Source organism: Engraulis encrasicolus, chromosome 11, assembly GCF_034702125.1.
Source record: "Engraulis encrasicolus isolate BLACKSEA-1 chromosome 11, IST_EnEncr_1.0, whole genome shotgun sequence".
Taxonomy (NCBI): domain Eukaryota; kingdom Metazoa; phylum Chordata; class Actinopteri; order Clupeiformes; family Engraulidae; genus Engraulis; species Engraulis encrasicolus.
Genome location: NC_085867.1, coordinates 25,071,423 through 25,083,922, shown reverse-complemented (window position 1 = coordinate 25,083,922; position 12,500 = coordinate 25,071,423). Strand labels below are relative to the sequence as shown.

The 12,500-nt window shown below is 43.6% G+C and overlaps 1 protein-coding gene across 1 annotated transcript in view; it reads left to right on the top strand.

Moving 5' to 3' along the window:
• The first annotated feature begins 3,559 nt into the window (after positions 1-3,559).
• arhgef28a (Rho guanine nucleotide exchange factor (GEF) 28a) overlaps positions 3,560-12,500 on the top strand; it is a 148,540-nt gene continuing 139,599 nt past the window's right edge. The window contains exon 1 of the mRNA XM_063210263.1: positions 3,560-3,815. The gene's annotated coding sequence lies outside the window, so the exon portion shown is untranslated. The remainder of the gene's footprint in view (positions 3,816-12,500) is intronic.

Here is a 12,500-nt window from a genome sequence, read left to right as displayed (position 1 = left end):
CTGGGCAACACCAACCACCCCCTGCACGGGACAGTGGCAGCCCTACTGAGCCCAATGAGTAGTAGACGTCTCCACCCAAACTGCAGAACAGAGAGGTACCGCAGGGCCTTTCTTCCCTCTGCAGTGAGACTATATAACAGCACCAAGTCCCTGCGGTAGCTATGATGATGAAGGTGGTGGTGGTAGGGATGGTGTTGATGATTATGACTGATGACTAATGATGACAATGCTAAGCTTCTGTGACTCCTCCCTCTTTATTCACTTTTTAACCTTTTAACGTAGGCCTATATTTATTATTTTATAGCCCCCCCCCTCCTCCTTTTATGATGCTGCTAATGCACTTTTTTAACAATGCACTTTTTACGTACTTGATTTTAAACAGAAATATCTCCTTTTTCTATAACATCTCTATTTTTATCTATTTTATATACTTTTTAATCCTCCTGGTCCTATGTCTGTATGTGCCTTTGCTTTTTGCACATCTGTATGTATGTTACTGCTGCAGCGAATGAAATTTCCCATTGTGGGATAATAAAGGGCATACTTATCTTACCTTATCTTATCTTATCTTAGATTGTGAGATAGCAAAATGGCGACTTGATGAATTAAGGGGGTCTATATAAAAACAGGAAATGTGCCAATGCCAATAATTAACTTTGAAGTGTTTCCCTAACAGGAAAGTCTCAGAGACTTATGTTTATAATGAATACAATTATTTCTTTATGACTGAAATGGCAGCCTAGTAAAGTGCCAGCAATGTCAGGTGAAGGAACTGCTAGAAATGTGGAATTGCAAACATATGCATACATACGCTATGAAAGAGATTGTTGATAATAAGACACATAACACTTCAGTGGCGTATATAAACTGAATTTATCATTGTTGATCATACATTGGATTTCATCAATAGATACATTTTACATTACTGAAAAAAATGACCTCTGTGTCCTCAATGGTAGTTACGGCCATGTGTGTAGGCCTATATCATGATATGATGTCCACAAACAATTCTATGTGACTCAAAGGCAATCTGTGTTAAAGCGCCACCATGTGGTCAGTGAAATAACTGCTAGAAATGTGGATGTAAATATAGGGTCTGTTTGTTGTAAAAAATATGCCCTCCCTTTCAAAATAAATAACACACGGGGAAATGCATTAATATGCGAAACTTTCTTAATAAACATCTCACCTGTCTATTGGATTACAGATGGACATTAGCCCCTGGCCTACAATCTGGCACATATAAATGTATACTGAATGTGTTCATCTATGTACCCTGCCATGAAACATTAAAGTAAAGTAAAGCAAAAAGCTTTACTAAAGTAAAAGAGAGAGTCAATCTGATTTCAACTTTCTGGAACGTTTAACTTTCTGGAACTATTACGATTGCAGCCACATGAGGGCAGTAGATCTATAGATATGACGTGGAGTGTTTCTTACAGTAATCAGAACACTTGAACGTAAACTTTAGTGTAACTTATCAGATCTCACTTTTAAAAAAGATTATGTGGTAGGTAGCCTATGTTTGTGTTTATTTGCCCTCACAATATTCTTGGTTACATCATCATCATCATCATCATCATCAGTGAACAGAGCAATTCCAGCAGTAAAAGTCCTTGTGGGCATTAGTAACTAAATTTTTCTTTTAATTATTCTTGTCAACACTTTAACAAACTAAAATAAATAATAAATAAGTGTGTAGCAACAATTTTCTTTGAAGACTCCACAGGAGGTTGCTCTGCCCACATCTCTCCAGCAGATGGGGCTGTCCTCATGTGTTAGATGAGGTCTAGACTAGGCTCTTCACTTATCCAGTGAACTTCCCTAACACCAAATTATTTCAGAGGGCTGACTGGCAAGGATGGATTACCGCATGGGCCTACCAGGCCCAGACCCAGGGGCCCAAGAACCAAGGGGCCCTGCTGCCCAAGCCTCTGTGCTACAAAATCACCTCATGATTGGTCTGTATTTAAGTTGTCATAGTGCGTTAAAATTGCACTTTTACTGTAACTACCATATTTTCAATCTCCAGCAACAAAGGCTATTCTAACATCTCTAAACCCCCCAAACCTTTTGGAACCTCACCATTCCACGGAGAGGGGGCCTTTCTTGGTGTCTGGTCCAGAGGCCCATTAAACCATGATCCGTCTCTGCTGCCAGGCCTGTGCTAGAGATCCCTATTGGAGGTTGCTCTGCTCACATCTCATGTAAGTAATGCATGAAAGTATTAGATGAGCCAGCCGGGCTACTGTAGTAGGCCCTTCTCTTCACTAGTGTTCCCTATTGGGCCACTTCAGAGGGCTGGGGGCTGTACTAGAAATGGCACGCTGGGACGAGAGGGTAGCGTCAGTCTAACACAGCGCCAGCAAGGGCCAGCTCAGATCTGGGTCGATGGGCTGCGGAGGGCGCAGGAAGGGTGGGCACTTTGTTTAGACTCAAACTAGCTTCCTGTTTAGTGTCCAGGGTCTCATAGGAACACACGCTCACACACACACACACACTCACAGACACACATGTACAGTTTCTCTCACACACACGCGCGCACACATGCACACACATGCGCACGCACACACACACACGCACGCGCGCACACACACACACACACACTGACAGTTTCTCTCTCTCTCTCTCTCTCTCTCTCTCTCTCTCTCTCTCTCTCTCTCTCTCTCTCTCTCTCTCTCTCTCTCTGTGAGTGGGCATGGGAGAGTTTCTGGTATACTGTGGGCTGTGTCAAAGTTAGGAGGAAAGGGGGGAAATGGCTCTGACCCAATTTGGTCTGTCCTTCACTTCAAGGCTGCTGTGTTATGGCGACCACTGACAGCCACACACGCAAGTTAACTTCACTACCGCCGTGCAGTAAAAGTAAGATCTTCAAGAAAGGAGTTACTATTGTTACTGTAGGTGAAATACTCTTCTATGTTTCAGGTTTCGCATTCAGAATGCTACTGATCTTGCTACATTGACACGTTTTCTGAACCCTGGTCCGACCAATAATTTAGCTTCTGAACTGAAATAGGCTATTCTTTCCAATCACAATTTAAAATATACCTACCTATATATAGCCTACCTACCTGTATATCTACCTTAAATAATGCAAATGCAAATAAGTTTTGTTGCAAAATGGTGTATCCACCAATTCTGACTTTTGCATTTTATTATTGGAAATGACTCTTCAGATTATTGTAATTCAAACATTTAGTGAACATACTTTTTAAACCTATATTAATTGCATTTTGCAATGCAATGCAATGGGATGCCCAATACAGAAATGTCAATTTCCCAAAATGTTCCAATATGGATATTCACCATTTTGCATTGAAGTTCTTCATTTATTGATAATGACATGTCCAGGCCATATCAATTAATGTATTGAAGTGCATGAACTGTGTATGCATGACTGTTGCAGCCCCCCACTCACCTGTTAAACACGAAGGGGTTAAAATCAGAGTGGCGTCAATTCCTCTTCTGTTCCACGGTCACGTGAGCATGTTATTGTGGCGCTCGTCTCTCCGTGGTGACCCGTCACCGGGGAGGGGGCAGGACCGCGAGAGCGCACCACCGGCGCAGACCTGAAACGAGCGAGTGCTCTCCAAACGCAGAGCTCGATCCATTGGGAATGAATCGTGAGCTGTGGATACTGAAGTCTCGTTTTCGACACAAGTAGTGTTCCTGTTTTGCTGTGGTGGATATTATTGTTGCATACTAAGTTTAGGCGTAAGTTGTTCATTTGGATTGTATAGACAAGGTGACACTGAAATCAACCTGTCGGTGAAGTTTCTTTCCCCACTTCAGCGCCGCGTTTGGAGCGGTTGGAGGTGAGTTGATGCGTCCAGGTTTCAGTTGTGTTATCCCTGCTCTCTTACAGCTCCAAATACAGACGGATAGTGTGTGGGTCAATTAAATATCACTTCCTGGGGGAGTGGGTTGCAGCTCAACTGCATAGCCTACACTGCACAGTAGGCTACATCTAGACATGTAAAGTGAGACTAGTTCAGCATTTAGTCTTGTGTGGTAGCCGTCTGTCGTTAATTGCAGCGATGCTGCGAGGCCACATCGCATCACTAGCCTACGTGACAGAAACGGCAAGAGTAGCCAAACGTAACCGAAATGTCTGTCTTTTTTTTATTATTATTTATTTATTTATTTTTTTAAAGTTTCAATGACGACAGCATATCGTTTACAATATCAACTGTCACATGAAAGAGGCAAAGTTAACCTGCATCATGAAAAACGCCTCAACACGTCGCCCTTTCTCTCAATAACATTTTTTCACACTCGGTAGCCTAAACATAGGCCTACGCGAGAAACCACCTGTTGGAGAAAGAATGAAATGTGTATTTAGTGCAGATATGAAGAAACACCTGTTTTCAGCAAGCGAGCGTAGACGCCCCGACAGAAAGTGAGAACGCCTGTTTTCAGAATATTACTGTCAATAACAGGCTCAGTTTCCTAACTTCTCTCACAGTCTATCAACCGAATGTTAACCAATAGCAACCTGTCCGGGTCTGTAATGGCATGGCATAATCCCCCTATCTTGTTGGCCTACGGGCCCTCAGGCGTTTGGGCTTTATGCGCTAATGATGCCGCTGCTGCCCGTGCGGATCTCATCACAGCGTAGAGGTGCGACGCGGTGAATGATACCATCTCTTTGATAGGGCCTGTAAGAAGATTATAGCCCCCCTCTTTTAGTTCTCCTCAGCCTGTGTGTTTGTGTGTGTGCGTGTGTGTTTGTGTGTGTGTGTGTGTGTGTGTGTGTGTGTGTGTGTGTGTGTGTGTGTGTGTGTGTGTGTGTGTGTGTGTGCGTGCCTACACATATCCAACCCTTCTCTTGAGCAGGCTTTGATGTGAGCAAGACAAAACCTTAAGATGGATGACAATGAATTATTGTGGACACCAGGTCTGCTCTATCAGATGATATCTGTGCTCTGGAACACTCTGGGCTGGACCGAGATGTGTGTGTGGGGCCAACTTTGGCCTGGATCACAGTAAATGTTACAGTGTAAATTCAATTGGGGGCGAAGGTTGTGCACACCCCAGGTCAAGGTGCAGGACAAACGGTTGATTCTGTTTTTTTGTTCTGTTTTATTCCATAGCAGAACTAGCCTAGCCTGATTATCACCGACTTTCAAATCTCTTTGAGACTTTGGCCCTATCTCAATGCCCAGTCTTCTAGCCTTGCCAGGACATGAAACGCCCAGTGATTGGATACTCCACAGAGTTCACCAATCACTGGGCGTTTCACGTCCTAGCAAGGCTAGAACACTGGGCATTGAGATATGGCCTTGGTCTGACCAAGAGCCTAACAATTAACATTTCCCAAACAGCATGGTTGCCCCGCCTCCCTTGGTTTGCTACTGGCTGTTTGCTTCCTGACCAAGTGGGAGGAGTCCCCGATCTTTCTGGTGCTCAGAAACGATATTTGTATTCCTCCTGGCCTGACTTAGAAGTAACACTGAAGGTGTTGCGTCACTAGGAATGCGTGACCTGGCTAGAGCTAGCCTATGCTTCTACCATTGAGGTCTTCACTTAGAGAGCTGCATGTGGCCACTTAGTGCAGATGGGCCCACCAGAGGGCCCGTTCGTTCATTGTGGAAAACACTCAACTACATCGTAACAACATTGATCTGACATTTCTGAGAGTCTTAGATTAAGACTTGGTCGTTATAATTATGATAACAAGTAGGTTATAAGAGAGGCTTTGCGCATAAGCAGGGCAGCTGACAGCTTTTACCGGGGCCGGGACAGGGTGATTTGAAAGGGGCCCCCCAAACAATACATACAATGTAATGAGTACCCAATTCTGGGCCCCCACTTTCTCTGGGCCCGGGATAACTGACCCCTTTGTCCCCCTTGCCGGCTTCCCTGGCATAAGAGTTAACTCCCAGAGCCTCCCTGTGTTGCGGTAACACTGCTGTAGCTGTATGTATATATCTGTGGAGTGGGTCGGGTTTCACACCAGGCTGCTGCTGAAGCACCACTGTGTAAACCCTGGCAGCCTGGCTGCTAGATGGTGTGTGTGTGTGTGTGTGTGTGTGTGTGTGTGTGTGTGTGTGTGTGTGTGTGTGGTTGTGTGTGTGTGTGTGTGTGAGTGTGTTTGAAAGAGAGAGAGAAAGAGAGAGGCAGTGTGTGTGGTGTGTGTGTGTGTGTGCTCGTGCGTGAACGTGTGTGTGTGTGTGTGTGTGTGTGAGAGAGAGAGAGAGAGAGAGAGAAAGAGAGAGACAGTGTGTGTGTGTGTGTGTGTGTGTGTGTGTGTGTGTGTGCGTGCCCACTTGTGCGGATGTGTGTGTGTATGAATGAGAGAGAGAGAGAGAGTGTGTGTGTGTGTGTGTGTGTGTGTGTGTGTGTGTGTGTGTGTGTGTGTGTGTGTGTGTGTGTGTGTGTGTGTGTGTGAGAGAGAGAGCGTGTATGTGCGTGCGTGCGTGAAGCGAGCCAGTGAGCGCGTGAGCTAGCGTGGATCAGGCAGGGCTAGTAGTGTTATGTAGTTGAGCTCTCAGGGAAGCACACATGCTCCTCTCTTCTCATCTCATCCTGGGGATTTACTTTGTTCTTTGATATGATTCCCTCATCTTCCTTCTTCCTCTCTCTCTCTTTCTCTCTCTATCTCTAATCTGTCATTAGCGCTCTCTCTCCTCCCTCTCCCTCTCGCTCGTCTTCTCTGAAACACAACATTCATCCTCCCTTTCCCCCTCTCGCTATTCTTTTCCATTCCTCTCCTCTCTCCCATCTCTCAAACGAAAACATTGTGTGGCCTGTGTCACACGTATGTCACACGCCTGTGTCTTGTACGTATGTATTTTAGCTGGTACTGTGTGGATACTAGTACCGTGCATGTGCTGGATCCACGTGTCAACCTGCGTAGCAGAGATGTGTTGGTATGCGTGTTGTGTAGCCCAAGGTGAACCACTTAAGCTTGAGGTCAGGAAAAGCGTGTGTGTTGTTTATTTAAGCAGTCACAGACCAGTCTCCACCAAAATGGAGATCCTGCGTAAATGGACTCTAGCTTTGGCTACGGGGAAACCTGTTTTTGTTCTTAAGGTAGTCACCATCTGTCCTTTAGGCTATACAGGTGTTATGTCTGTGAGGCGCTACGCTACTACTACTACTACTACAACACACATTCAAGGACACCTTTGTTTAGTTTTACTTGAAGTTGTCCCCATAAGAGTGCGATGAGTATGTTATGAATAAGACATTAAACACAGCAGTTCGATTTTTAAATAGTTGATACAATTTGGAAGGTGGGCATTGTAAAAAACAAATCAAAAACTGAAAACAACAACACCCCCCCTCCCAAAAAAAACCCCATGATCAAGTGCCATTTTATGCCGTTTTTATGGTGTCGTTCGTGACATGTCATGTCCCCAGTCATCTTCAATAAAAGCTCATGTAACTACTACATACACAGTGTTGTTAGCAAATGTTTCTTTAGCACGTTTTGGAATGGTCCAGTGACAGCTGTATCCCATGAGGCGCTTGGTGTGTTGTGTTGGTGGTCGTCATCACACATTGGTGGGAGGCCTGCAGCCTAGGCCCAGGTGGTCAAGTGAAGACAGACCTGTGGAGGGTTAATGATTACTATCGGTTAGTGTCAATAAGTAATAGTTGAGAGCTGAGAGTTAGTCAGTGGGACTGAGAGAGTCAGTGGGGCTGTGATGGGTACTGTGGATGGTTTCACAATCATATGAGTGAGCATGTATGGTGCTTGATACTATAAGCTTGATAGCCTTCTATTTGGGTGGGTAGTGGAAAACGTGGTTGGGCACAGGCATGTGTGCCCATGCTTTTTTACATGTTGAGCATAGTTTAATACAAGAAAGATATTCAAGTCGTACAGTAGGCCTATGTACTGTAGTGTATTGGGTTGTGCCATCTCCTGCCACACAATCATAGCATTGCATAACTGAAACATAACCACTGAAATCCAAATGCTTTTTGCGGTCAGCTGGGTGAAACCTAACCACGCAGGAGAGTGCCGTTGGGGACTCACCTTACCGCCCTGATGGACAGGTGGCCAAGAGACGTGTTTGGCAAGACACTCCTCAGGTGCACTTTTCAGTTTATTGTCATCATTACCCGTAACCACGGATGGTGGTGGACATCCGGGAACTGCCAGCTCTCACATTGGCAACCAGGTCTAGCTAGGTGAAAACAAGAACTGGGAATGTAATTCACATCAGACACCTCCTGGTATTTTTTTGTAGAAACTGAAGCTGAATCTCCTGTCATCCAGTTTTCATTCGTATCTCTGTTTTTTGCTTCGAGATCGAATCACAATGTGTGTCATTTTGGCAACAGATTAGCATAGTGTTTCTCAACGGGGGGTGGTACAGCCCCCCAGGGGGCGTTGGGGAGCGTTGAGAAGGATACAGTTGAGAGGGACACAGTTGAGAGGGGGCAGTGCTTAGTTGTCATTGGGAGTCTATTTAATTTGTTTAATACTAAGGGGGGTGTTGGCAGGCTTATGATGGGGTCAAGGGGGGGCGTTGGGAGCCTTAGGATGAGGTCCAGGGGGCTTTTGTTCCAAAAAGGTTGAGAACCGCTGGATTAGCACTTGACTTGAATGGCCTTTTCATAGCCTGTTAATATGCAGTATCCTTTGGTGCAGATGGGATGACATTGGAACTCACCTTTGTGGGAAAAACCTCAACTACATCTGTTTACATTGCTATGAGTTTACTGGGAGTGGAACAAGACATGGTAACCCTTATAAACAGGGTGCGATTTGTCGGAAAACCAGAAGGGGGGGATAAGTTTCAGATTTTAAGCCATACCAATGGAATTACATTGAACTGTGATACAATCATGTAGAAAAAGTGGCGATATCAAGACCAGAAGGGGAGAAAATCCCCCCCATTCCCCCCTACAAATCGCACCCTGCTTATAAATCAACTTGTCTAAACGTAGCACTGTAGACATTAGTTGTTGTAAGATGAGGCAACTTAGGTTCTGATAACACATACTGTATGCAGGTATTTCTTAACACAAATCTTTTTTATCCATTTACATATAAACACGACATGTGGATAAAAATAAAAACGCCATTGTGCGTTTTAAGTGCCTAAAAGGGATTTTTTTGAAACCGTATTCTTAAAATGAGACTTTTAATACACTGTTTAGGTGTAAACGAGAGGCCAAAACTGATGCATTTTCAAAAATTTCTCTCACACTCTGTCCTTTGTGATTTCCAGTAGTGTTTTCTCAGTAACAGGAGCTTTCTTTGTGAAGCTGTTGATCTCCCCGGATGCACCTGTCAAAGAAGATTTTTGTAGAAAAAGATTTTTTTGTTGGTAAAGGTAAGGTGAGGACAGAGGGCAGCTGCAACAATGATTAGGGGTCAAGGACTTTGAGTTAGGCCTATCGTTTGAAGCCAATGTTCACAAAGGTTGCACAATGCCAATTGTGCGTCAATGAGTTTGGTCTATAGTCAAAGCGAGGGAGCAAATACAGGCATCAGTATGTGAGGCATGTTTGTAATGGCAGGCTATTGGTATTGTGTGTATTGGTTTCAGTTTCAGTCCACATGATCTCAAAGTGGTTAGTGGGCAGCCGTGGCCTAGTGCAGTGTTTCCCAACCTTTTCTGTCTGTCGTACCCCTTAAGCCTCTTAGTTGTGCCACAAGTACCCCCTAATTCATTTTCTATATCGCTTTCTCTGTCCTGATGTGACTGCTCCATATATTTGTTATAATAATAACATTTTTCCAAGTACCCCCTGCAGCGTGCTCGCGTACCCCTAGTGGTACACGTACCCCTGGTTGGGAAACACTGGCCTAGTGGTAAGAGAGTTGGTCTTACAATCTAGAGGTTGCAGGTTCGAATCCCCCCTGACCTCTCCCTACATCTCCGCCCATGGCTGAAGTGCCCTTGAGCAAGGAACCTAACCCCACACTGCTCCAGGGCCTGTAACCAATACCCTGAAAAAGAATAACTGTAAGTCGCTTTGAATAAATGAAAGCGTCAGCTAAGTGCAATATAATATAATAATAATAATAATATAATAATATATGAAGGGTTCAGATGCAAAACCCCCTACGTGCCTTTTCAGAAAATAATCTTAATTCATTTTTATTTTATACAAAGCTACAGTATCAAAATTGCATTTTTTTATTTATTTATGTAATATAACTATTTATATGTATTATCAAGTACATGAATGTAAACCAAACCAACAACGGGGTTCTCTAAAAATATAGAAGTGCCGGTCTTCAGAAATGGAGTTAGGGGGTTTTGCATCTGAACTCTTCATATGATGGGAAAAGACTTGGGCCTAGCAGTCTTGAGACAAGGCTCCTGTTATACAAGTAAATACTCTTTTTGTAGACAAAAACCCAGCACACAGACCATTACACTTGCAATGCAATTGCCGAGCCGACAACATTTCTGTTGTCCAGACGTTTGGCCATTTAACGTTCAGGTTGTACATACATTTCTCCAATGGCAGTGTTAAAGTTGTATTGTATTGCTAAAGATTCTATGTAATGTCATGGTAATGTAGTACTATGGTAGTAACAATTCAAGAGTGTTCCACTGATGGAACGGTTTGCAATATGAGGCTACCACTCTCTTTTGGACGAAATAAATAAAACATCACTGTGATCATATGTGAGTTGTGAGATGCGGTGATCTGAGTGTAAATAGCTGTGAGGCTCAGTCTTATGGTCTGTCAGATCCCCCTGGACAAGGCCAGAGTAAGGTAAGCAGTCACATTGTGTAGTGCACATATGTGGGGTCCCTACACTGCTCTCTCTCTCTCTCCCTCTCTCTCTCTCTCTCTCTCTCTCTCTCTCTCTCTCTCTCTGTCTCTCTGTCTCTCTGTTTGTGTGTGTTTTGGGGGCATTGCAGTGAAGTAAGGACAACCAAATATGTGCATGAGAGAGAGAGAGAGAGAGAGAGAGAGAGAGAGAGAGAGAGAGAGAGAGAGAGAGAGAGAGAGAGAGAGAGAGAGCGCAAAAGATAGATATGGGAGCTGGAAGAGGAAGAGGAAGAGGAAGAGTGAGGACGCGGCTGCTGGATTGTTTGAGGGCACGGCTGAGAAAACACATTCACTTCAGCTGCTGAATTGACTGTTTTTCCATCAAGACACACGCACACACACGCACGCACGCACGCACACACACACACAAATACACACACAAATACACACACACACACACACACACACACACACACACACACACACACACACACACACACACACACACACACACACACACACACACACACACACACACACACACACACACAGCCAACGCAGGAATACAAAAACAGAAAAACACAAACGCTTGAATGTTTAGTCTTGCTGCGTGCCAGATATCCACCAGAGTCTGAATTAGGGCTGCACGATATATCAAAAATGTATCGATATCGCGATATCACGGCTTGCGATACACATATTGCAAAAGTTTGTTATATCGTGATACCTACTTGTTAATTTTTAATAATAGCCAATTTGGTGAAAAGGTTAAAAAAGGTATTAAAAAGGTTGACATGTTAAGTTGATGCTGTATATTAGCCATGTTTTTACCGAATAAAAATAATGTTGGAAATAAAACATTGCTCTCAGTTGTTTCATACAATGATAAAGTGTAGAATGGCAAGTAGAGAGTGGAAATGTGTAGTATATATTAAATATCGCCAGTAATATCAATATCGCGATATACAGTCATGTTATCGTGTATCACATATTTTTCTAATATCGTGCAGCCCTAGTCTGAATGTTCCTATGAAGGACAGTTGGCAGGTATCCTGGTGGTCTTACATATGTAGCCTACCTTTGTACTCATGTTATACAGAGGGTCGGGACCTGGACTGGATTTTAGGTGGAGGGATTGAACTCAGTTGAAGTTTCAAATGACTGGATTTTGTTTTATATTTGGAAGAGGAAACCAACACACACCAGAGGTTTCGAGGTGCAGGTAGCGGGTGCAAGATCACTTTCTGAGAGGAAAATACCAAGTTTTTTGAGAAAGGCCACACTGGCCGAAACGTGGATTTTGTTTTACCCATTCACCGATGTTAGCTCAGTGCAATGGCATAGTGATATGCCATTGCCAAATATTGTCAGGTCGTATGGAGATTGAGATAGAGGATTAGGATTAGGGGTGTAAATAATAATCGATATGTATCGATGCATCGATCCTATGGCCAACGATCAAATCGCATCACATCGCATCTCTAGCATTCTAAAGTATCGAAAATAATCGAATCGCTGCCCCAGCCCAATGCCCTAGCTCGATAACATAATAGAAGTGGAAAAGTAATTGGAAAAAATCAAATCGAATTAAATCACATTGCATCATATCATGGGGTACTCATGTCAAGTATGGAAAAGAATTGAATCATTGCCTTGAGTAATCAATATTGAATCATATCACCATGGAGGCTGTTACACCCCGAATTAGGATTAGGATTTATGTAGAGGAAACCAATATTGAAGAGAGAAGGAATAACTCTACACAATTTTACTAAAGGTTTTTTAAGAAGGATTATGCCCCCCCCCAA